The following is a 26822-nucleotide window of genomic DNA, read 5'->3' on the forward strand; positions in this document are numbered from 1 at the left end:
CAGGAAAGTCGAGAGGAGCTCCATGGTCGTACCACCATTCCAAGAGTCCCCCACATGTCTCAGTCCATTCCATAGGATCCTCTTTGCCCTGCACTGGCTCATCTTTCACGCCTAGGATCGACTCACACCACGGTGGCACGTGGGACAGCCATGTGGGAAAGCCTCGAGGGAAAGCCTCGAGGGAAAACCACAGATCCTTTGATCCACGCGACAGGAAGCGTGTCATTGCTGCTACAGCCTGGAAGGAAAGCGCACGTGCATGCCCCCACGCGAGACGAGGCCTGACTCCCCTGGGGAGACTCCAGAAGTACCCAAAGATCCATGTCAGCCCCTGAGAGGAATCCTCGGTTCCGGCCCTGAATCCACACAAAGATTTTGGCCCCGGTATCGACAGGAGAGGAATCCCGAGAGGCCCGATAGCAACTCGCATGGGGACTGGCCTTTCCTGAGGCCACCAGGGCGGGTCCCTGATGTCCCCGTCGTAACTCGAGAACACCTGCCGCAACTCGAGAAAATCCACGAAGTTCTCCCTTCCAGGAGAGATGAAGCCTATTTCCGATGAGGCGTCTGGAGACTAATGACACCTAAACTCTGGAACTTCGAAAGGGTCTTTCACACCCTTGCTGCAACTCAAGAAGTTCACCGCCATATCCGTCTCCACTCGAGAGGAAGCACGATGGTCCCGCCCACATCCAGAGGAGCCCCGTTTCCCCCTCGTAGCTCGAGATATGGGATCCTTTCCCTGCTTTCAACGGGAAAGAATTCCCGGCGTTCCCATCGCATCTCAAGAGGAGGCACTCTCAACAGGAAAGGCGAGAGGAACTCCATGGTCGTACCACCATTCCAAGAGTCCCCCAGATGTCTCATTCCATTCCAGAGGAACCTGTTTGCCCTGCATTGGCTGATCTTTCACGCCGAGGAACGACTCACACCACGGTGGCACTAGGGACAGCCCTGTGGGAAAGCCTCGAGGGAGAACCACAGATCCTTTGATCCACGCGACGGGAAGCGTGACATTGCTTCTACAGTGTGGAAGGAAAGCGCACGTGCATGACCCCACACGAGACGAGGCCTGACTCCCCTGGGGAGACTCCAGAAGTACCCAAAGATCCATATCAGCCCCTGAGAGGAATCCTCGGTTCCGGCCCTGACTCCACACAAGGGTTTTGGCCCCAGTATCGACGGGAGAGTAATCCCGAGAGGCCACATAGCAACTCGCATTGGGACTGACCTTTCCTGAGGCCACCAGGGCGGGTCCCTGTGGTCTCCGTTGTAACTCGAGAACACCTGCCGCAACTCGAGAAAATCCAGGAAGTTCTCCCTTCCAGGCGAGATGAGGCCTCTTTCCGATGAGGCGTCTGTAGACTAATGACACCTAACCTCTGGAACGTCCAAAGGGTCTTTCACAGCCTTGCTGCAACTCAAGAAGTTCACCGCCATACGCGTCTCCACTCGAGAGGAAGCACGATGGTCCCGCCCACATCCAGAGGAGCCCCATTTCCCCCTCGTAGCTCGTGATGAGGGATCCTTTCCCTGCTTTCAACGGGAAAGAATTCCCGGCGTTCCCGTCGCATCTCAAGTGGAGGCACTCTCAACAGGAAAGGGAAGAGGAACTCCATGGTCGTACCACGATGCCAAGATTCCCCCAGATGTCTCAGTCCATTACCGAGGAACCTCTTTGCCCTGCACTGGCTCATCTTTCACGCCGAGGATCGACTCACATCACTGTGGCACGTGGGACAGGCATGTGGGATAGCCTCGAGGGAAAGCCTCGAGGGAAAACCACAGATCCTTTGATCCACGCGACGGGAAGCGTGACATTGCTGCTACAGCCTGGAAGGCAAGCACACGTGCATGCCCCCACTCGAGACGAGGCCTGACGCCCCTGGCGAGACTCCAGGAGTACCCAAAGATCCATGTCAGCCCCTGAGAGGAATTCTCGGTTCCGGCCCTTACTCCACTCAAGGGTTTTGTCCCTGGTATCGACGGGAGAGGAATCCCGAGAGGACCCCTAGCAACTCGCTTGGGGACTGGCCTCTCCTGAGGCCACCAGGGCGGGTCCCTGATGTCACCGTCGTAACTCGAGAACACCTGCCGCAACTCGAGAAAATCCAGGAAGTTCTCCCTTCCAGCGAGATGAGGCCTATTTCCGATGAGGCGTCTGGAGACTAATGACACCTAACCTCTGGAACTTCGAAAGGGTCTTTCACACCCTTGCTGCAACTCAAGAAGTTCACCGCCATACCCGTCTCCACTCGAGAGGAAGCACGATGGTCCCGCCCACATCCAGAGGAGCCCCGTTTCCCCCTCGTAGCTCGAGATGAGGGATCCTTTCCCTGCTTTCAACGGGAAAGAATTCCCGGCGTTCCCGTCGCATCTCAAGAGGAGGCACTCTCGACAGGAAAGTCGAGAGGAGCTCCATGGTCGTACCACCATTCCAAGAGTCCCCCACATGTCTCAGTCCATTCCATAGGATCCTCTTTGCCCTGCACTGGCTCATCTTTCACGCATAGGATCGACTCACACCACGGTGGCACGTGGGACAGCCATGTGGGAAAGCCTCGAGGGAAAGCCTCGAGGGAAAACCACAGATCCTTTGATCCACGCGACGGGAAGCGTGACATTGCTGCTACAGCCTGGAAGGAAAGCGCACGTGCATGTCCCCACTCGAGACGAGGCCTGACTCCCCTGGGGAGACTCCAGAAGTACCCAAAGATCCATGTCAGCCCCTGAGAGGAATCCTCGGTTCCGGCCCTGAATCCACACAAAGATTTTGGCCCCGGTATCGACGAGAGGAATCCCGAGAGGCCCGATAGCAACTCGCATGGGGACTGGCCTCTCCTGAGGCCACCAGGGCGGGTCCCTGAGGTCCCCGTCGTAACTCGAGAACACCTGCCGCAACTCGAGAAAATCCAGGAAGTTCTCCCTTCCAGGCGAGATGAGGCCTATTTCCGATGAGGCGTCTGGAGACTAATGACACCTAAACTCTGGAACTTCGAAAGGGTCTTTCACACCCTTGCTGCAACTCAAGAAGTTCACCGCCATACCCGTCTCCACTCGAGAGGAAGCACGATGGTCCCGCCCACATCCAGAGGAGCCCCGTTTCCCCCTCGTAGCTCGAGATGAGGGATCCTTTCCCTGCTTTCAACGGGAAAGAATTCCCGGCGTTCCCGTCGCATCTCAAGAGGAGGCACTCTCGACAGGAAAGTCGAGAGGAGCTCCATGGTCGTACAACCATTCCAAGAGTCCCCCACATGTCTCAGTCCATTCCATAGGATCCTCTTTGCCCTGCACTGGCTCATCTTTCACGCCTAGGATCGACTCACACCACGGTGGCACGTGGGACAGCCATGTGGGAAAGCCTCGAGGGAAAGCCTCGAGGGAAAACCACAGATCCTTTGATCCACACGACAGGAAGCGTGACATTGCTGCTACAGCCTGGAAGGAAAGCGCACGTGCATGCCCCCACGCGAGACGAGGCCTGACTCCCCTGGGGAGACTCCAGAAGTACCCAAAGATCCATGTCAGCCCCTGAGAGGAATCCTCGGTTCCGGCCCTGAATCCACACAAAGATTTTGGCCCCGGTATCGACAGGAGAGGAATCCCGAGAGGCCCGATAGCAACTCGCATGGGGACTGGCCTTTCCTGAGGCCACCAGGGCGGGTCCTTGATGTCCCCGTCGTAACTCGAGAACACCTGCCGCAACTCGAGAAAATCCACGAAGTTCTCCCTTCCAGGAGAGATGAAGCCTATTTCCGATGAGGCGTCTGGAGACTAATGACACCTAAACTCTGGAACTTCGAAAGGGTCTTTCACACCCTTGCTGCAACTCAAGAAGTTCACCGCCATATCCGTCTCCACTCGAGAGGAAGCACGATGGTCCCGCCCACATCCAGAGGAGCCCCGTTTCCCCCTCGTAGCTCGAGATATGGGATCCTTTCCCTGCTTTCAACGGGAAAGAATTCCCGGCGTTCCCATCGCATCTCAAGAGGAGGCACTCTCAACAGGAAAGGCGAGAGGAACTCCATGGTCGTACCACCATTCCAAGAGTCCCCCAGATGTCTCATTCCATTCCAGAGGAACCTGTTTGCCCTGCATTGGCTGATCTTTCACGCCGAGGAACGACTCACACCACGGTGGCACTAGGGACAGCCCTGTGGGAAAGCCTCGAGGGAGAACCACAGATCCTTTGATCCACGCGACGGGAAGCGTGACATTGCTTCTACAGTGTGGAAGGAAAGCGCACGTGCATGACCCCACACGAGACGAGGCCTGACTCCCCTGGGGAGACTCCAGAAGTACCCAAAGATCCATATCAGCCCCTGAGAGGAATCCTCGGTTCCGGCCCTGACTCCACACAAGGGTTTTGGCCCCAGTATCGACGGGAGAGGAATCCCGAGAGGCCACATAGCAACTCGCATTGGGACTGACCTTTCCTGAGGCCACCAGGGCGGGTCCCTGTGGTCTCCGTTGTAACTCGAGAACACCTGCCGCAACTCGAGAAAATCCAGGAAGTTCTCCCTTCCAGGCGAGATGAGGCCTCTTTCCGATGAGGCGTCTGTAGACTAATGACACCTAACCTCTGGAACGTCCAAAGGGTCTTTCACAGCCTTGCTGCAACTCAAGAAGTTCACCGCCATACGCGTCTCCACTCGAGAGGAAGCACGATGGTCCCGCCCACATCCAGAGGAGCCCCATTTCCCCCTCGTAGCTCGTGATGAGGGATCCTTTCCCTGCTTTCAACGGGAAAGAATTCCCGGCGTTCCCGTCGCATCTCAAGTGGAGGCACTCTCAACAGGAAAGGGAAGAGGAACTCCATGGTCGTACCACGATGCCAAGAGTCCCCCAGATGTCTCAGTCCATTACCGAGGAACCTCTTTGCCCTGCACTGGCTCATCTTTCACGCCGAGGATCGACTCACATCACTGTGGCACGTGGGACAGGCATGTGGGATAGCCTCGAGGGAAAGCCTCGAGGGAAAACCACAGATCCTTTGATCCACGCGACGGGAAGCGTGACATTGCTGCTACAGCCTGGAAGGCAAGCACACGTGCATGCCCCCACTCGAGACGAGGCCTGACGCCCCTGGCGAGACTCCAGGAGTACCCAAAGATCCATGTCAGCCCCTGAGAGGAATTCTCGGTTCCGGCCCTTACTCCACTCAAGGGTTTTGTCCCTGGTATCGACGGGAGAGGAATCCCGAGAGGACCCCTAGCAACTCGCTTGGGGACTGGCCTCTCCTGAGGCCACCAGGGCGGGTCCCTGATGTCACCGTCGTAACTCGAGAACACCTGCCGCAACTCGAGAAAATCCAGGAAGTTCTCCCTTCCAGCGAGATGAGGCCTATTTCCGATGAGGCGTCTGGAGACTAATGACACCTAACCCCTGGAACTTCGAAAGGGTCTTTCACACCCTTGCTGCAACTCAAGAAGTTCACCGCCATACCCGTCTCCACTCGAGAGGAAGCACGATGGTCCCGCCCACATCCAGAGGAGCCCCGTTTCCCCCTCGTAGCTCGAGATGAGGGATCCTTTCCCTGCTTTCAACGGGAAAGAATTCCCGGCGTTCCCGTCGCATCTCAAGAGGAGGCACTCTCGACAGGAAAGTCGAGAGGAGCTCCATGGTCGTACCACCATTCCAAGAGTCCCCCACATGTCTCAGTCCATTCCATAGGATCCTCTTTGCCCTGCACTGGCTCATCTTTCACGCATAGGATCGACTCACACCACGGTGGCACGTGGGACAGCCATGTGGGAAAGCCTCGAGGGAAAGCCTCGAGGGAAAACCACAGATCCTTTGATCCACGCGACGGGAAGCGTGACATTGCTGCTACAGCCTGGAAGGAAAGCGCACGTGCATGTCCCCACTCGAGACGAGGCCTGACTCCCCTGGGGAGACTCCAGAAGTACCCAAAGATCCATGTCAGCCCCTGAGAGGAATCCTCGGTTCCGGCCCTGAATCCACACAAAGATTTTGGCCCCGGTATCGACGAGAGGAATCCCGAGAGGCCCGATAGCAACTCGCATGGGGACTGGCCTTTCCTGAGGCCACCAGGGCGGGTCCCTGATGTCCCCGTCGTAACTCGAGAACACCTGACGCAACTCGAGAAAATCCACGAAGTTCTCCCTTCCAGGAGAGATGAAGCCTATTTCCGATGAGGGGTCTGGAGACTAATGACACCTAACCTCTGGAACTTCGAAAGGGTCTTTCACACCCTTGCTGCAACTCAAGAAGTTCACCGCCATACCCGTCTCCACTCGAGAGGAAGCACGATGATCCCGCCAACATCCAGAGGAGCCCCGTTTTCCCCTCGTAGCTCGAGATATGGGATCCTTTCCCTGCTTTCAACGGGAAAGAATTCCCGGCGTTCCCATCGCCTCTCAAGAGGAGGCACTCTCAACAGGAAAGGCGAGAGGAACTCCACTGTCGTACCACCATTCCAAGAGTCCCCCAGATGTCTCATTCCATTCCAGAGGAACCTGTTTGCCCTGCATTGGCTCATCTTTCACGCCGAGGAACGACTCACACCACGGTGGCACTAGGGACTGCCCTGTGGGAAAGCCTCGAGGGAAAACCACAGATCCTTTGATCCACGCGACGGGAAGCGTGACATTGCTTCTACAGTGTGGAAGGAAAGCGCACGTGCATGACCCCACACGAGACGAGGCCTGACTCCCCTGGGGAGACTCCAGAAGTACCCAAAGATCCATATCATCCCCTGAGAGGAATCCTCGGTTCCGGCCCTGACTCCACACAAGGGTTTTGGCCCCAGTATCGACGGGAGAGGAATCCCGAGAGGCCACATAGCAACTCGCATTGGGACTGACCTTTCCTGAGGCCACCAGGGCGGATCCCTGAGGTCTCCGTCGTAACTCGAGAACACCTGCCGCAACTCGAGAAAATCCAGGAAGTTCTCCCTTCCAGGCGAGATGAGGCCTATTTCCGATGAGGCGTCTGGAGACTAATGACACCTAACCTCTGGAACTTCGAAAGGGTCTTTCACACCCTTGCTGCAACTCAAGAAGTTCACCGCCATACCCGTCTCCACTCGAGAGGAAGCACGATGGTCCGGCCCACATCCAGAGGAGCCCCGTTTCCCCCTCGTAGCTCGAGATGAGGGATCCTTTCCCTGCTTTCAACGGGAAAGAATTCCCGTTGTTCCCGTCGCATCTCAAGAGGAGGCACTCTCAGCAGGAGAGGCGAGAGGAACTCCATGGTCGTACCACCATGCCAAGAGTCCCCCATTTATCTCAGTATATACCAGAGGAACCTCTTTGCCCTGCAGTGGCTCATCTTTCACGCCGAGGATCGACTCACACCACGGTGGCACGTGGGACAGCCCTGTGGGAAAGCCTTGAGGGAAAGCCTCGAGGGAAAACCACAGATCCTTTGATCCACGCGACGGGAAGCGTGACATTGCTGCTACAGCCTGGAAGGCAAGCACACGTGCATGCCCCCACTCGAGACGAGGCCTGACGCCCCTGGCGAGACTCCAGGAGTACCCAAAGATCCATGTCAGCCCCTGAGAGGAATCCTCGGTTCCGGCCCTTACTCCACACAAGGTTTTTGTCCCTGGTATCGATGGGAGAGGAATCCCGAGAGGACCCCTAGCAACTCGCTTGGGGACTGGCCTCTCCTGAGGCCACCAGGGCGGGTCCCTGAGGTCCCCGTCGTAACTCGAGAACACCTGCCGCAACTCGAGAAAATCCAGGATGTTCTCCCTTCCAGGCGAGATGAAGCCTATTTCCGATGAGGGGTCTGGAGACTAATGACACCTAACCTCTGGAACTTCGAAAGGGTCTTTCACACCCTTGCTGCAACTCAAGATGTTCACCGCCATACCCGTCTCCACTCGAGAGGAAGCACGTTGGTCCCGCCCACATCCAGAGGAGCCCCGTTTACCCCTCGTAGCTCGAGATGAGGGATCCTTTCCCTGCATTCAACAGGAAAGAGTTCCCGGCGTTCCCATCGCATCTCAAGAGGAGGCACTCTCGACAGGAAAGTCGGGAGGAACTCCATGGTCGTACCACCATGCCAAGAGTCCCCCACATATCTCAGTCCATTCCATAGGATCCTCTTTGCCCTGCACTGGCTCATCTTTCACGCCTAGGATCGACTCACACCACGGTGGCACGTGGGACAGCCATGTGGGAAAGCCTCGAGGGAAAGCCTCGAGGGAAAACCACAGATCCTTTGATCCACTCCACGGGAAGCGTGACATTGCTGCTACAGCCTGGAAGGAAAGCGCACGTGCATGCCCCCACTAGAGACGAGGCCTGACTCCCCTGGGGAGACTCCAGAAGTACCCAAAGATCCATGTCAGCCCCTGAGAGGAATCCTCGGTTCCGGCCCTGAATCCACACAAAGATTTTGGCCCCGGTATCGACAGGAGAGGAATCCCGAGAGGCCCGATAGCAACTCGCATGGGGACTGGCCTCTCCTGAGGCCAACAGGGCGGGTCCCTGATGTCCCCGTCGTAACTCGAGAACACCTGCCGCAACTCGAGAAAATCCACGAAGTTCTCCCTTCCAGGAGAGATGAAGCCTATTTCCGATGAGGGGTCTGGAGACTAATGACACCTAACCTCTGGAACTTCGAAAGGGTCTTTCACACCCTTGCTGCAACTCAAGAAGTTCACCGCCATACCCGTCTCCACTCGAGAGGAAGCACGATGGTCCCGCCCACATCCAGAGGAGCCCCGTTTCCCCCTCGTAGCTCGAGATGAGGGATCCTTTCCCTGCTTTCAACGGGAAAGTATTCCCAGCGTTCCCGTCGCATCTCAAGAGGAGGCACTCTCAATTGGAAAGGCGAGAGGAACTCCATGGTCGAACCACCATTCCAAGAGTCAACCAGATGTCTCAGTCCATTCCAGAGGAACCTTTTTGCCCTGTACTGGCTCATCTTTCACGCCGAGGATCGACTCACACCACGGTGGCACGTGGGACTGCCGTGTGGGAAAGCCTCGAGGGAGGGCCTCGAGGGAAAACCACAGATCCTTTGTTCCACACGACGGGAAGCGTGACATTGCTGCTACAGCCTGGAAGGAAAGCGTACGTGCATGCCCGCACACGAGACGAGGCCTGACTCCCCTGGGGAGACTCCAGAAGTACCCAAAGATCCATGTCAGCCCCTGAGAGGAATCCTCGGTTCCGGCACTGACTCCACACAAGGTTTTTGGCCCCGGTATCGACGGGAGAGTAATCCCGAGAGTCCCCCTAGCAACTCGCATGGGGACTGGCCTCTCCTGAGGCCACCAGGGCGGGTCCCTGAGGTCCCCGTCGTAACTCGAGAACACCTGCCGCAACTCGAGAAAATCCAGGAAGTTCTCCCTTCCAGGCGAGATGAGGCCTATTTCCGATGATGCATCTGGAGAGTAATGACACCTAACCTCTGGAACTTCGAAAGGGTCTTTCAAACCCTTGCTGCAACTCAAGAAGTTCACCTCCATTCCCGTCTCCACTCGAGAGGAAGCACGATCGTCCCGCCCTCATCCAGAGGAGCCCCGTTTCCCCCTCGTAGCTCGAGATGAGGGATCCTTTCCCTGCTTTCAACGGGAAAGAATTCCCGGCGTTCCCGTCGCTTCTCAAGAGGAGGCACTCTCAACAGGAAAGGCTAGAGGAACTCCATGGTCGTACCACCATGCCAAGAGTACCCCAGATGTCTCAGTCCATTCCAGAGGAACCTCTTTGCCCTGCACTGGCTCATCTTTCACGCCGAGGATCGACTCACACCACGGTGGCACGTGACACAACCCTGTGGCAAAGCCTCGAGGGAAAGCCTCGAGGGAAAACCACAGATCCTTTGATCCACGCGAAGGGAAGCGTGACATTGCTGCTACAGCCTGGAAGGAAAGCGCACGTGCATGCCCGCACTCGAGACGAGGCCTGACTCCCCTGGGGAGACTCCAGAAGTACCCAAAGATCCATGTCAGCCCCTGAGAAGAATCCTCGGTTCCGGCCCTGACTCCACACAAGGTTTTTGGCCCCGGTATCGACGGGAGAGGAATCCCGAGAGGCCCCCTAGCAACTCGCATGGGGACTGGCCTCTCCTGAGGCCACCAGGGCGGGTCCCTGAGGTCCCCGTCGTAACTCGAGAACACCTGCCGCAACTCGAGAAAATCCAGGAAGTTCTCCCTTCCAGGCGAGATGAGGCCTATTTCCGATGAGGCGTCTGGAGACTAATGACACCTAACCTCTGGAACTTCGAAAGGGTCTTTCACACCCTTTCTGCAACTCAAGAAGTTCACCGCCATACCCGTCTCCACTCGAGAGGAAGCACGATGGTCCCGCCCACATCCAGAGGAGCCCCGTTTCCCCTCGGAGCTCGAGATGAGGGATCCTTTCCCTGCTTTCAACGGGAAAGAATTCCCGGCGATCCCGTCGCATCTCAAGAGGAGGCACTCTCCACAGAAAAGCCGAGAGGAACTCCATGGTCGTACCACCATTCCAAGAGTCCCCCAGATGTCTCAGTCCATTCCAGATGAACCTTTTGCCCTGCACTGGCTCATCTTTCACGCCGAGGATCGACTCACACCACGGTGGCACGTGGGACAGCCCTGTGGGAAAGCCTCGAGGGAAAGCCTCGAGGGAAAACCACAGATCCTTTGATCCACGAGACGGGAAGCGTGACATTGCTGCTACAGCCTGGAAGGAAAGCGCACGTGCATGCCCCCACTGGAGACGAGGCCTCTCTCCCCAGGCGAGACTCCAGAAGTACCCAAAGATCCATATCAGCCCCTGAGAGGAATCCTCGGTTCCGGCCCTGACCCAACACAAGGTTTTTGGCCCCGGTATCGACGGGAGAGGAATCCCGAGAGGCCCCCTAGCAATTCGCATGGGGACTGGCCTCTCCTGAGGCCACCAGGGCGGGTCCCTGAGGTCCCCGTCGTAACTCGGGAACACCTGCCGCAACTCGAGAAAATCCAGGAAGTTCTCCCTTCCAGGCGAGATGAGGCCTATTTCCGATGAGGCGTCTGGAGACTAATGACACCTAACCTCTGGAACTTCGAAAAGGTCTTTCACACCCTTGCGGCAACTCAAGAAGTTCACCGCCATACCCGTCTCCACTCGAGAGGAAGCACGATGGTCCCGCCCACATCCAGAGGAGCCCCGTTTCCCCCTCGGAGCTCGAGATGAGGGATCCTTTACCTGCTTTCAACGGGAAAGAATTCCCGGTGATCCCGTCGCATCTCAAGAGGAGGCACTCTCCACAGAAAAGCCGAGAGGAACTCCATGGTCGTACCACCATTCCAAGAGTCCCCCAGATGTCTCAGTCCATTCCAGATGAACCTCTTTGCCCTGCACTGGCTCATCTTTCACGCCGAGGATCGACTCACACCACGGTGGCACGTTGGACAGCCCTGTGGGAAAGCCTCGAGGGAAAGCCTCGAGGGAAAACCACAGATCCTTTGATCCACGCGACGGGAAGCGTGACATTGCTGCTACAGCCTGGAAGGAAAGCGCACGTGCATGCCCCCACTGGAGACGAGGCCTGTCTCCCCAGGCGAGACTCCAGAAGTACCCAAAGATCCATATCAGCCCCTGAGAGGAATCCTCGGTTCCGGCCCTGACCCAACACAAGGTTTTTGGCCCCGGTATCGACGGGAGAGGAATCCCGAGAGGCCCCCTAGCAACTCGCATGGGGACTGGCCTCTCCTGAGGCCACCAGGGCGGGTCCCTGAGGTCCCCGTCGTAACTCGGGAACACCTGCCGCAACTCGAGAAAATCCAGGAAGTTCTCCCTTCCAGGCGAGATGAGGCCTATTTCCGCTGAGGCGTCTGGAGACTAATGACACCTAACCTCTGGAACTTCGAAAGGGTCTTTCACACCCTTGCTGCAACTCAAGAAGTTCACCGCCATACCCGTCTCCACTCGAGAGGAAGCACGATGGTCCCGCCCACATCCAGAGGAGCCCCGTTTCCCCCTCGGAGCTCGAGATGAGGAATCCTTTCCCTGCTTTCAACGGGAAAGAATTCCCGGTGTTCCCGTCGCATCTCAAGAGGAGGCACTCTCAACAGGAAAGGCGAGAGGAACTCCATGGTCGTACCACCATTCCAAGAGTCCCCCAGATGTCTCAGTCCATTCCAGAGGAACCTCTTTGCCCTGGACTGGCTCATCTTTCACGCCGAGGATCGACTCACACCACGGTGGCACGTGGGACAGCCCTGTGGGAAAGCCTCGAGGGAAAGCCTCGAGGGAAAACCACAGACCCTTTGATCCACGCTACGGGAAGCGTGAGATTGCTGCTACAGCCTGGAAGGAAATTGCACGTGCATGCCCCCACTCGAGACGAGGCCTGACTCCCCTGGGGAGACTCCAGAAGTACCCAAAGATCCATGTCAGCCCCTGAGTGGAATCCTCGGTTCCGGCCCTGACTCCAAAAAATTCTTTTGGCCCCGGTATCGACGGGAGAGGAATCCCGAGTGGCCCCCTAGCAACTCGCATGGGGACTGGCCTCTCCTGAGGCCACCAGGGCGGGTCCCTGAGGTCCCCGTCGAATCTCGAGAACACCTGCCGCAACTCGAGAAAATCCAGGAAGTTCTCCCTTCCAGGCGAGATGAGGCCTATTTCCGATGAGGCGTCTGGAGACTAATGACACCTAACCTCTGGAACTTCGAAAGGATCTTTCACACCCTTGCTGCAACTCAAGAAGTTCACCGCCATACCCGTCTCCACTCGAGAGGAAGCACGATGGTCCCGCCCACATCCAGAGGAGCCCCGTTTCCCCCTCGGAGCTCGAGATGAGGGATCCTTTCCCTGCTTTCAACGGGAAAGAATTCCCGGCGATCCCGTCGCATCTCAAGAGGAGGCACTCTCCACAGGAAAGCCGAGAGGAACTCCATGGTCGTACCACCATTCCAAGAGTCCCCCAGATGTCTCAGTCCATTCCAGAGGAACCTCTTTGCCCTGCACTGGCTCATCTTTCACGCCGAGGATCGACTCACACCACGGTGGCACGTGGGACAGCCCTGTGGGAAAGCCTCGAGGGAAAGCCTCGAGGGAAAACCACAGACCCTTTGATCCACGCTACGGGAAGCGTGAGATTGCTGCTACAGCCTGGAAGGAAAGCGCACGTGCATGCCCCCACTCGAGACGAGGCCTGACTCCCCTGGGGAGACTCCAGAAGTACCCAAAGATCCATGTCAGCCCCTGAGAGGAATCCTCGGTTCCGGCCCTGACTCCAAAAAATTCTTTTGGCCCCGGTATCGACGGGAGAGGAATCCCGAGAGGCCCCCTAGCAACTCGCATGGGTACTGGCCTCTCCTGAGGCCACCAGGGCGGGTCCCTGAGGTCCCCGTCGTAACTCGAGAACACCTGCCGCAACTCGAGAAAATCCAGGAAGTTCTCCCTTGCAGGCGAGATGAGGCCTATTTCCGATGAAGCGTCTGGAGACTAATGACACCTAACCTCTGGAACTTCGAAAGGGTCTTTCACACCCTTGCTGCAACTCAAGAAGTTCACCGCCATACCCGTCTCCACTCGAGAGGAAGCACGATGGTCCCGCCCACATCCAGAGGAGCCCCGTTTCCCCCTCGGAGCTCGAGATGAGGGATCCTTTTCCTGCTTTCAACGGGAAAGATTTCCCGGCGTTCCCGTCGCATCTCAATAGGAGGCACTCTCAACAGGAAAGGCGAGAGGAACTCCATGGTCGTACCACCATTCCAAGAGTCCCCCAGATGTCTCAGTCCATTCCAGAGGAACCTCTTTGCCCTGCACTGGCTCATCTTTCACGCCGAGGATCGACTCACACCACGGTGGCACGTGTGACAGCCCTGTGGGAAAGCCTCCAGGGAAACACACAGATCCTTTGATCCACGCGACGGGAAGCGTGACATTGCTGCTACAGCCTGGAAGGAAAGCGCACGTGCATGCCCCCACTCGAGACGAGGCCTGACTCCCTTGGGGAGACTGCAGAAGTACCCAAAGATCCATGTCAGCCCCTGAGAGGAATCCTCGGTTCCGGCCCTGACTCCACACAAGGATTTTGGCCCTGGTATCAACGGGAGAGGAATCCCGAGAGGCCCCCTAGCAACTCGCATGGGGACTGGCCTCTCCTGAGGCCACCAGGGCGGGTCCCTGAGGTCCCCGTCGTAACTCGAGAACACCTGCCGCAACTCCAGAAAATCCAGGAAGTTCTCCCTTCCAGGCGAGATGAGGCCTATTTCCGATGAGGCGTCTGGAGACTAATGACACCTAACCTCTGGAACTTCGAAAGGGTCTTTCACATCCTTGCTGCAACTCAAGAAGTTCACCGCCATACCCGTCTCCACTCGAGAGGAAGCACGATTGTCCCGCCCACATCCAGAGGAGCCTCGTTTCCCCCTCGAAGCTCGAGATGAGGGATCCTTTCCCTGCTTTCAACGGGAAAGAATTCCCGGCGTTCCCGTCGCATCTCAAGAGGAGGCACTCTCAACAGGAAAGGCGAGAGGAACTCCATGGTCGTACCACCATTCCAAGAGTCCCCCAGAAGTCTCAGTCCATTCCAGAGGAACCTCTTTGCCCTGCACTGGCTCATCTTTCACGCCGAGGATCGACTCACACCACGGTGGCACGTGGGACAGCCCTGTGGGAAAGCCTCGAGCGAAAGCCTCGAGGGAAAACCACAGATCCTTTGATCCACGCGAAGGGAAGCGTGACATTGCTGCTACAGCCTGGAAGGAAAGCGCACGTGCATGCCCCCACTCGAGACGAGGCCTGACTCCCCTGGGGAGACTCCACAAGTACCCAAAGATCCATGTCAGCCCCTGAGAGGAATCCTCGGTTCCGGCCCTGACTCCACACAAGGTTTTTGGCCCCGGTATCGACGGGAGAGGAATCCCGAGAGGCCCCCTAGCAACTCGCATGGGGACTGGCCTCTCCTGAGGCCACCAGGGCGGGTCCCTGAGGTCCCCGTCGTAACTCGAGAACACCTGCCGCAACTCGAGAAAATCCAGGAAGTTCTCCCTTCCAGGCGAGATGAGGCCTATTTCCGATGAGGCGTCTGGAGACTAATGACACCTAAACTCTGGAACTTCGAAAGGGTCTTTCACACCCTTGCTGCAACTCAAGAAGTTCACCGCCATACCCGTCTCCACTCGAGAGGAAGCACGATGGTCCCGCCCACATCCAGAGGAGACCCGTTTCCCCCTTGGAGCTCGAGATGAGGGATCCATTCCCTGCTTTCAACGGGAAAGAATTCCCGGCGTTCCCGTCGCATCTCAAGAGGAGGCACTCTCAACAGGAAAGGCGAGAGGAACTCCATGGTCGTACCACCATTCCAAGAGTCCCCCAGATGTCTCAGTCCATTCCAGAGGAGCCTCTTTGCCCTGCACTGGCTCATCTGTCACGCCGATGATCGACTCACACCACGGTGGCACGTGGGACAGCCCTGTGGGAAAGCCTCGAGGGAAAGCCTCGAGGGAAAACCACAGATCCTTTGATCCACGCGACGGGAAGCGTGACATTGCTGATACAGCCTGGAAGGAAAGCGCACGTGCATGCCCCCACTCGAGACGATGCCTGACTCCCCTGGGGAGACTCCAGAAGTACCCAAAGATCCATGTCATCCCCTGAGAGGAATCCTCGGTTCCGCCCCTGACTCCACACAAGGTTTTTGGCCCCGGTATCGACGGGAGAGGAATCCCGAGAGGCCCCCTAGCAACTCGCATGGGGACTGGCCTCTCCTGAGGCCAACAGGGCGGGTCCCTGAGGTCCCCGTCGTAACTCGAGAACACCTGCCGCAACTCGAGAAAATCCAGGAAGTTCTCCCTTCCAGGCGAGATGAGGCCTATTTCCGATGAGGCCTCTGGAGACAAATGACACCTAACCTCTGGAACTTCGAAAGGGTCTTTCACACCCTTGCTGCAACTCAAGAAGTTCACCGCCGTACCCGTCTCCACTCGAGAGGAAGCACGATGGTCCCGCCCACATCCAGAGGAGCCCCGTTTCCCCCTCGTAGCTCGAGATGAGGGATCCTTTCCCTGCTTTCAACGGGAAAGAATTCCCGGCGTTCCCGTCGCATCTCAAGAGGAGGCACTCTCAACAGGAAAGGCGAGAGGAACTCCATGGTCGTACCACCATTCCAAGAGTCCCCCAGATGTCTCAGTCCATTCCAGAGGAGCCTCTTTGCCCTGCACTGGCTCATCTTTCACGCCGAGGATCGACTCACACCACGGTGGCACGTGGGACAGCCCTGTGGGAAAGCCTCGAGGGAAAGCCTCGAGGGAAAACCACAGATCCTTTGATCCACGCGACGGGAAGCGTGACATTGCTGCTACAGCCTGGAAGGCAAGCACACGTGCATGCCCCCACTCGAGACGAGGCCTGACGCCCCTGGCGAGACTCCAGGAGTACCCAAAGATCCATGTCAGCCCCTGAGAAGAATCCTCGGTTCCGGCCCTTACTCCACACAAGGTTTTTGTCCCTGGTATCGATGGGAGAGGAATCCCGAGAGGACCCCTAGCAACTCGCTTGGGGACTGGCCTCTCCTGAGGCCACCAGGGCGGGTCCCTGAGGTCCCCGTCGTAACTCGAGAACACCTGCCGCAACTCGAGAAAATCCAGGATGTTCTCCCTTCCAGGCGAGATGAAGCCTATTTCCGATGAGGGGTCTGGAGACTAATGACACCTAACCTCTGGAACTTCGAAAGGGTCTTTCACACCCTTGCTGCAACTCAAGATGTTCACCGCCATACCCGTCTCCACTCGAGAGGAAGCACGTTGGTCCCGCCCACATCCAGAGGAGCCCCGTTTACCCCTCGTAGCTCGAGATGAGGGATCCTTTCCCTGCATTCAACAGGAAAGAATTCCCGGCGTTCCCATCGCATCTCAAGAGGAGGCACTCTCGACAGGAAAGTCGAGAGGAACTCCATGGTCGTACCACCATGCCAAGAGTCCCCCACATATCTCAGTCCATTCCATAGGATCCTCTTTGCCCTGCACTGGCTCATCTTTCACGCCTAGGATCGACTCACACCACGGTGGCACGTGGGACAGCCATGTGGGAAAGCCTCGAGGGAAAGCCTCGAGGGAAAACCACAGATCCTTTGATCCACGCCACGGGAAGCGTGACATTGCTGCTACAGCCTGGAAGGAAAGCGCACGTGCATGCCCCCACTCGAGACGAGGCCTGACTCCCCTGGGGAGACTCCAGAAGTACCCAAAGATCCATGTCAGCCCGAGAGGAATCCTCGGTTCCGGCCCTGAATCCACACAAAGATTTTGGCCCCGGTATCGACAGGAGAGGAATCCCGAGAGGCCCGATAGCAACTCGCATGGGGACTGGCCTCTCCTGAGGCCAACAGGGCGGGTCCCTGATGTCCCCGTCGTAACTCGAGAACACCTGCCGCAACTCGAGAAAATCCACGAAGTTCTCCCTTCCAGGAGAGATGAAGCCTATTTCCGATGAGGGGTCTGGAGACTAATGACACCTAACCTCTGGAACTTCGAAAGGGTCTTTCACACCCTTGCTGCAACTCAAGAAGTTCACCGCCATACCCGTCTCCACTCGAGAGGAAGCACGATGGTCCCGCCCACATCCAGAGGAGCCCCGTTTCCCCCTCGTAGCTCGAGATGAGGGATCCTTTCCCTGCTTTCAACGGGAAAGTATTCCCAGCGTTCCCGTCGCATCTCAAGAGGAGGCACTCTCAATTGGAAAGGCGAGAGGAACTCCATGGTCGAACCACCATTCCAAGAGTCAACCAGATGTCTCAGTCCATTCCAGAGGAACCTTTTTGCCCTGTACTGGCTCATCTTTCACGCCGAGGATCGACTCACACCACGGTGGCACGTGGGACTGCCGTGTGGGAAAGCCTCGAGGGAGGGCCTCGAGGGAAAACCACAGATCCTTTGTTCCACACGACGGGAAGCGTGACATTGCTGCTACAGCCTGGAAGGAAAGCGTACGTGCATGCCCGCACACGAGACGAGGCCTGACTCCCCTGGGGAGACTCCAGAAGTACCCAAAGATCCATGTCAGCCCCTGAGAGGAATCCTCGGTTCCGGCACTGACTCCACACAAGGTTTTTGGCCCCGGTATCGACGGGAGAGTAATCCCGAGAGTCCCCCTAGCAACTCGCATGGGGACTGGCCTCTCCTGAGGCCACCAGGGCGGGTCCCTGAGGTCCCCGTCGTAACTCGAGAACACCTGCCGCAACTCGAGAAAATCCAGGAAGTTCTCCCTTCCAGGCGAGATGAGGCCTATTTCCGATGATGCATCTGGAGAGTAATGACACCTAACCTCTGGAACTTCGAAAGGGTCTTTCAAACCCTTGCTGCAACTCAAGAAGTTCACCTCCATTCCCGTCTCCACTCGAGAGGAAGCACGATCGTCCCGCCCTCATCCAGAGGAGCCCCGTTTCCCCCTCGTAGCTCGAGATGAGGGATCCTTTCCCTGCTCTCAAGGGGAAAGAATTCCCGGCGTTCCCGTCGCTTCTCAAGAGGAGGCACTCTCAACAGGAAAGGCTAGAGGAACTCCATGGTCGTACCACCATGCCAAGAGTACCCCAGATGTCTCAGTCCATTCCAGAGGAACCTCTTTGCCCTGCACTGGCTCATCTTTCACGCCGAGGATCGACTCACACCACGGTGGCACGTGACACAACCCTGTGGCAAAGCCTCGAGGGAAAGCCTCGAGGGAAAACCACAGATCCTTTGATCCACGCGAAGGGAAGCATGACATTGCTGCTACAGCCTGGAAGGAAAGCGCACGTGCATGCCCGCACTCGAGACGAGGCCTGACTCCCCTGGGGAGACTCCAGAAGTACCCAAAGATCCATGTCAGCCCCTGAGAAGAATCCTCGGTTCCGGCCCTGACTCCACACAAGGTTTTTGGCCCCGGTATCGACGGGAGAGGAATCCCGAGAGGCCCCCTAGCAACTCGCATGGGGACTGGCCTCTCCTGAGGCCACCAGGGCGGGTCCCTGAGGTCCCCGTCGTAACTCGAGAACACCTGCCGCAACTCGAGAAAATCCAGGAAGTTCTCCCTTCCAGGCGAGATGAGGCCTATTTCCGATGAGGCGTCTGGAGACTAATGACACCTAACCTCTGGAACTTCGAAAGGGTCTTTCACACCCTTTCTGCAACTCAAGAAGTTCACCGCCATACCCGTCTCCACTCGAGAGGAAGCACGATGGTCCCGCCCACATCCAGAGGAGCCCCGTTTCCCCTCGGAGCTCGAGATGAGGGATCCTTTCCCTGCTTTCAACGGGAAAGAATTCCCGGCGATCCCGTCGCATCTCAAGAGGAGGCACTCTCCACAGAAAAGCCGAGAGGAACTCCATGGTCGTACCACCATTCCAAGAGTCCTCCAGATGTCTCAGTCCATTCCAGATGAACCTTTTGCCCTGCACTGGCTCATCTTTCACGCCGAGGATCGACTCACACCACGGTGGCACGTGGGACAGCCCTGTGGGAAAGCCTCGAGGGAAAGCCTCGAGGGAAAACCACAGATCCTTTGATCCACGAGACGGGAAGCGTGACATTGCTGCTACAGCCTGGAAGGAAAGCGCACGTGCATGCCCCCACTGGAGACGAGGCCTCTCTCCCCAGGCGAGACTCCAGAAGTACCCAAAGATCCATATCAGCCCCTGAGAGGAATCCTCGGTTCCGGCCCTGACCCAACACAAGGTTTTTGGCCCCGGTATCGACGGGAGAGGAATCCCGAGAGGCCCCCTAGCAATTCGCATGGGGACTGGCCTCTCCTGAGGCCACCAGGGCGGGTCCCTGAGGTCCCCGTCGTAACTCGGGAACACCTGCCGCAACTCGAGAAAATCCAGGAAGTTCTCCCTTCCAGGCGAGATGAGGCCTATTTCCGATGAGGCGTCTGGAGACTAATGACACCTAACCTCTGGAACTTCGAAAAGGTCTTTCACACCCTTGCGGCAACTCAAGAAGTTCACCGCCATACCCGTCTCCACTCGAGAGGAAGCACGATGGTCCCGCCCACATCCAGAGGAGCCCCGTTTCCCCCTCGGAGCTCGAGATGAGGGATCCTTTACCTGCTTTCAACGGGAAAGAATTCCCGGCGATCCCGTCGCATCTCAAGAGGAGGCACTCTCCACAGAAAAGCCGAGAGGAACTCCATGGTCGTACCACCATTCCAAGAGTCACCCAGATGTCTCAGTCCATTCCAGATGAACCTCTTTGCCCTGCACTGGCTCATCTTTCACGCCGAGGATCGACTCACACCACGGTGGCACGTTGGACAGCCCTGTGGGAAAGCCTCGAGGGAAAGCCTCGAGGGAAAACCACAGATCCTTTGATCCACGCGACGGGAAGCGTGACATTGCTGCTACAGCCTGGAAGGAAAGCGCACGTGCATGCCCCCACTGGAGACGAGGCCTGTCTCCCCAGGCGAGACTCCAGAAGTACCCAAAGATCCATATCAGCCCCTGAGAGGAATCCTCGGTTCCGGCCCTGACCCAACACAAGGTTTTTGGCCCCGGTATCGACGGGAGAGGAATCCCGAGAGGCCCCCTAGCAACTCGCATGGGGACTGGCCTCTCCTGAGGCCACCAGGGCGGGTCCCTGAGGTCCCCGTCGTAACTCGGGAACACCTGCCGCAACTCGAGAAAATCCAGGAAGTTCTCCCTTCCAGGCGAGATGAGGCCTATTTCCGATGAGGCGTCTGGAGACTAATGACACCTAACCTCTGGAACTTCGAAAGGGTCTTTCACACCCTTGCTGCAACTCAAGAAGTTCACCGCCATACCCGTCTCCACTCGAGAGGAAGCACGATGGTCCCGCCCACATCCAGAGGAGCCCCGTTTCCCCCTCGGAGCTCGAGATGAGGAATCCTTTCCCTGCTTTCAACGGGAAAGAATTCCCGGTGTTCCCGTCGCATCTCAAGAGGAGGCACTCTCAACAGGAAAGGCGAGAGGAACTCCATGGTCGTACCACCATTCCAAGAGTCCCCCAGATGTCTCAGTCCATTCCAGAGGAACCTCTTTGCCCTGGACTGGCTCATCTTTCACGCCGAGGATCGACTCACACCACGGTGGCACGTGGGACAGCCCTGTGGGAAAGCCTCGAGGGAAAGCCTCGAGGGAAAACCACAGATCCTTTGATCCACGCGACGGGAAGCGTGACATTGCTGCTACAGCCTGGAAGGAAAGCGCACGTGCATGCCCCCACTCGAGACAAGGCCTGACTCCCCTGGGGAGACTCCAGAAGTACCCAAAGATCCATGTCAGCCCCTGAGTGGAATCCTCGGTTCCGGCCCTGACTCCAAAAAATTCTTTTGGCCCCGGTATCGACGGGAGAGGAATCCCGAGTGGCCCCCTAGCAACTCGCATGGGGACTGGCCTCTCCTGAGGCCACCAGGGCGGGTCCCTGAGGTCCCCGTCGAATCTCGAGAACACCTGCCGCAACTCGAGAAAATCCAGGAAGTTCTCCCTTCCAGGCGAGATGAGGCCTATTTCCGATGAGGCGTCTGGAGACTAATGACACCTAACCTCTGGAACTTCGAAAGGATCTTTCACACCCTTGCTGCAACTCAAGAAGTTCACCGCCATACCCGTCTCCACTCGAGAGGAAGCACGATGGTCCCGCCCACATCCAGAGGAGCCCCGTTTCCCCCTCGGAGCTCGAGATGAGGGATCCTTTCCCTGCTTTCAACGGGAAAGAATTCCCGGCGATCCCGTCGCATCTCAAGAGGAGGCACTCTCCACAGGAAAGCCGAGAGGAACTCCATGGTCGTACCACCATTCCAAGAGTCCCCCAGATGTCTCAGTCCATTCCAGAGGAACCTCTTTGCCCTGCACTGGCTCATCTTTCACGCCGAGGATCGACTCACACCACGGTGGCACGTGGGACAGCCCTGTGGGAAAGCCTCGAGGGAAAGCCTCGAGGGAAAACCACAGACCCTTTGATCCACGCTACGGGAATCGTGAGATTGCTGCTACAGCCTGGAAGGAAAGCGCACGTGCATGCCCCCACTCGAGACGAGGCCTGACTCCCCTGGGGAGACTCCAGAAGTACCCAAAGATCCATGTCAGCCCCTGAGAGGAATCCTCGGTTCCGGCCCTGACTCCAAAAAATTCTTTTGGCCCCGGTATCGACGGGAGAGGAATCCCGAGAGGCCCCCTAGCAACTCGCATGGGTACTGGCCTCTCCTGAGGCCACCAGGGCGGGTCCCTGAGGTCCCCGTCGTAACTCGAGAACACCTGCCGCAACTCGAGAAAATCCAGGAAGTTCTCCCTTGCAGGCGAGATGAGGCCTATTTCCGATGAAGCGTCTGGAGACTAATGACACCTAACCTCTGGAACTTCGAAAGGGTCTTTCACACCCTTGCTGCAACTCAAGAAGTTCACCGCCATACCCGTCTCCACTCGAGAGGAAGCACGATGGTCCCGCCCACATCCAGAGGAGCCCCGTTTCCCCCTCGGAGCTCGAGATGAGGGATCCTTTTCCTGCTTTCAACGGGAAAGATTTCCCGGCGTTCCCGTCGCATCTCAATAGGAGGCACTCTCAACAGGAAAGGCGAGAGGAACTCCATGGTCGTACCACCATTCCAAGAGTCCCCCAGATGTCTCAGTCCATTCCAGAGGAACCTCTTTGCCCTGCACTGGCTCATCTTTCACGCCGAGGATCGACTCACACCACGGTGGCACGTGGGACAGCCCTGTGGGAAAGCCTCCAGGGAAACACACAGATCCTTTGATCCACGCGACGGGAAGCGTGACATTGCTGCTACAGCCTGGAAGGAAAGCGCACGTGCATGCCCCCACTCGAGACGAGGCCTGACTCCCTTGGGGAGACTGCAGAAGTACCCAAAGATCCATGTCAGCCCCTGAGAGGAATCCTCGGTTCCGGCCCTGACTCCACACAAGGATTTTGGCCCTGGTATCAACGGGAGAGGAATCCCGAGAGGCCCCCTAGCAACTCGCATGGGGACTGGCCTCTCCTGAGGCCACCAGGGCGGGTCCCTGAGGTCCCCGTCGTAACTCGAGAACACCTGCCGCAACTCGAGAAAATCCAGGAAGTTCTCCCTTCCAGGCGAGATGAGGCCTATTTCCGATGATGCATCTGGAGAGTAATGACACCTAACCTCTGGAACTTCGAAAGGGTCTTTCAAACCCTTGCTGCAACTCAAGAAGTTCACCTCCATTCCCGTCTCCACTCGAGAGGAAGCACGATCGTCCCGCCCTCATCCAGAGGAGCCCCGTTTCCCCCTCGTAGCTCGAGATGAGGGATCCTTTCCCTGCTCTCAAGGGGAAAGAATTCCCGGCGTTCCCGTCGCTTCTCAAGAGGAGGCACTCTCAACAGGAAAGGCTAGAGGAACTCCATGGTCGTACCACCATGCCAAGAGTACCCCAGATGTCTCAGTCCATTCCAGAGGAACCTCTTTGCCCTGCACTGGCTCATCTTTCACGCCGAGGATCGACTCACACCACGGTGGCACGTGACACAACCCTGTGGCAAAGCCTCGAGGGAAAGCCTCGAGGGAAAACCACAGATCCTTTGATCCACGCGAAGGGAAGCATGACATTGCTGCTACAGCCTGGAAGGAAAGCGCACGTGCATGCCCGCACTCGAGACGAGGCCTGACTCCCCTGGGGAGACTCCAGAAGTACCCAAAGATCCATGTCAGCCCCTGAGAAGAATCCTCGGTTCCGGCCCTGACTCCACACAAGGTTTTTGGCCCCGGTATCGACGGGAGAGGAATCCCGAGAGGCCCCCTAGCAACTCGCATGGGGACTGGCCTCTCCTGAGGCCACCAGGGCGGGTCCCTGAGGTCCCCGTCGTAACTCGAGAACACCTGCCGCAACTCGAGAAAATCCAGGAAGTTCTCCCTTCCAGGCGAGATGAGGCCTATTTCCGATGAGGCGTCTGGAGACTAATGACACCTAACCTCTGGAACTTCGAAAGGGTCTTTCACACCCTTTCTGCAACTCAAGAAGTTCACCGCCATACCCGTCTCCACTCGAGAGGAAGCACGATGGTCCCGCCCACATCCAGAGGAGCCCCGTTTCCCCTCGGAGCTCGAGATGAGGGATCCTTTCCCTGCTTTCAACGGGAAAGAATTCCCGGCGATCCCGTCGCATCTCAAGAGGAGGCACTCTCCACAGAAAAGCCGAGAGGAACTCCATGGTCGTACCACCATTCCAAGAGTCCCCCAGATGTCTCAGTCCATTCCAGATGAACCTTTTGCCCTGCACTGGCTCATCTTTCACGCCGAGGATCGACTCACACCACGGTGGCACGTGGGACAGCCCTGTGGGAAAGCCTCGAGGGAAAGCCTCGAGGGAAAACCACAGATCCTTTGATCCACGAGACGGGAAGCGTGACATTGCTGCTACAGCCTGGAAGGAAAGCGCACGTGCATGCCCCCACTGGAGACGAGGCCTCTCTCCCCAGGCGAGACTCCAGAAGTACCCAAAGATCCATATCAGCCCCTGAGAGGAATCCTCGGTTCCGGCCCTGACCCAACACAAGGTTTTTGGCCCCGGTATCGACGGGAGAGGAATCCCGAGAGGCCCCCTAGCAATTCGCATGGGGACTGGCCTCTCCTGAGGCCACCAGGGCGGGTCCCTGAGGTCCCCGTCGTAACTCGGGAACACCTGCCGCAACTCGAGAAAATCCAGGAAGTTCTCCCTTCCAGGCGAGATGAGGCCTATTTCCGATGAGGCGTCTGGAGACTAATGACACCTAACCTCTGGAACTTCGAAAAGGTCTTTCACACCCTTGCGGCAACTCAAGAAGTTCACCGCCATACCCGTCTCCACTCGAGAGGAAGCACGATGGTCCCGCCCACATCCAGAGGAGCCCCGTTTCCCCCTCGGAGCTCGAGATGAGGGATCCTTTACCTGCTTTCAACGGGAAAGAATTCCCGGCGATCCCGTCGCATCTCAAGAGGAGGCACTCTCCACAGAAAAGCCGAGAGGAACTCCATGGTCGTACCACCATTCCAAGAGTCACCCAGATGTCTCAGTCCATTCCAGATGAACCTCTTTGCCCTGCACTGGCTCATCTTTCACGCCGAGGATCGACTCACACCACGGTGGCACGTTGGACAGCCCTGTGGGAAAGCCTCGAGGGAAAGCCTCGAGGGAAAACCACAGATCCTTTGATCCACGCGACGGGAAGCGTGACATTGCTGCTACAGCCTGGAAGGAAAGCGCACGTGCATGCCCCCACTGGAGACGAGGCCTGTCTCCCCAGGCGAGACTCCAGAAGTACCCAAAGATCCATATCAGCCCCTGAGAGGAATCCTCGGTTCCGGCCCTGACCCAACACAAGGTTTTTGGCCCCGGTATCGACGGGAGAGGAATCCCGAGAGGCCCCCTAGCAACTCGCATGGGGACTGGCCTCTCCTGAGGCCACCAGGGCGGGTCCCTGAGGTCCCCGTCGTAACTCGGGAACACCTGCCGCAACTCGAGAAAATCCAGGAAGTTCTCCCTTCCAGGCGAGATGAGGCCTATTTCCGATGAGGCGTCTGGAGACTAATGACACCTAACCTCTGGAACTTCGAAAGGGTCTTTCACACCCTTGCTGCAACTCAAGAAGTTCACCGCCATACCCGTCTCCACTCGAGAGGAAGCACGATGGTCCCGCCCACATCCAGAGGAGCCCCGTTTCCCCCTCGGAGCTCGAGATGAGGAATCCTTTCCCTGCTTTCAACGGGAAAGAATTCCCGGTGTTCCCGTCGCATCTCAAGAGGAGGCACTCTCAACAGGAAAGGCGAGAGGAACTCCATGGTCGTACCACCATTCCAAGAGTCCCCCAGATGTCTCAGTCCATTCCAGAGGAACCTCTTTGCCCTGGACTCGCTCATCTTTCACGCCGAGGATCGACTCACACCACGGTGGCACGTGGGACAGCCCTGTGGGAAAGCCTCGAGGGAAAGCCTCGAGGGAAAACCACAGATCCTTTGATCCACGCGACGGGAAGCGTGACATTGCTGCTACAGCCTGGAAGGAAAGCGCACGTGCATGCCCCCACTCGAGACAAGGCCTGACTCCCCTGGGGAGACTCCAGAAGTACCCAAAGATCCATGTCAGCCCCTGAGTGGAATCCTCGGTTCCGGCCCTGACTCCAAAAAATTCTTTTGGCCCCGGTATCGACGGGAGAGGAATCCCGAGTGGCCCCCTAGCAACTCGCATGGGGACTGGCCTCTCCTGAGGCCACCAGGGCGGGTCCCTGAGGTCCCCGTCGAATCTCGAGAACACCTGCCGCAACTCGAGAAAATCCAGGAAGTTCTCCCTTCCAGGCGAGATGAGGCCTATTTCCGATGAGGCGTCTGGAGACTAATGACACCTAACCTCTGGAACTTCGAAAGGATCTTTCACACCCTTGCTGCAACTCAAGAAGTTCACCGCCATACCCGTCTCCACTCGAGAGGAAGCACGATGGTCCCGCCCACATCCAGAGGAGCCCCGTTTCCCCCTCGGAGCTCGAGATGAGGGATCCTTTCCCTGCTTTCAACGGGAAAGAATTCCCGGCGATCCCGTCGCATCTCAAGAGGAGGCACTCTCCACAGGAAAGCCGAGAGGAACTCCATGGTCGTACCACCATTCCAAGAGTCCCCCAGATGTCTCAGTCCATTCCAGAGGAACCTCTTTGCCCTGCACTGGCTCATCTTTCACGCCGAGGATCGACTCACACCACGGTGGCACGTGGGACAGCCCTGTGGGAAAGCCTCGAGGGAAAGCCTCGAGGGAAAACCACAGACCCTTTGATCCACGCTACGGGAATCGTGAGATTGCTGCTACAGCCTGGAAGGAAAGCGCACGTGCATGCCCCCACTCGAGACGAGGCCTGACTCCCCTGGGGAGACTCCAGAAGTACCCAAAGATCCATGTCAGCCCCTGAGAGGAATCCTCGGTTCCGGCCCTGACTCCAAAAA

Source organism: Capricornis sumatraensis, chromosome 20 (genome assembly GCF_032405125.1).
Source record: "Capricornis sumatraensis isolate serow.1 chromosome 20, serow.2, whole genome shotgun sequence".
Taxonomy (NCBI): Eukaryota; Metazoa; Chordata; class Mammalia; order Artiodactyla; family Bovidae; genus Capricornis; species Capricornis sumatraensis.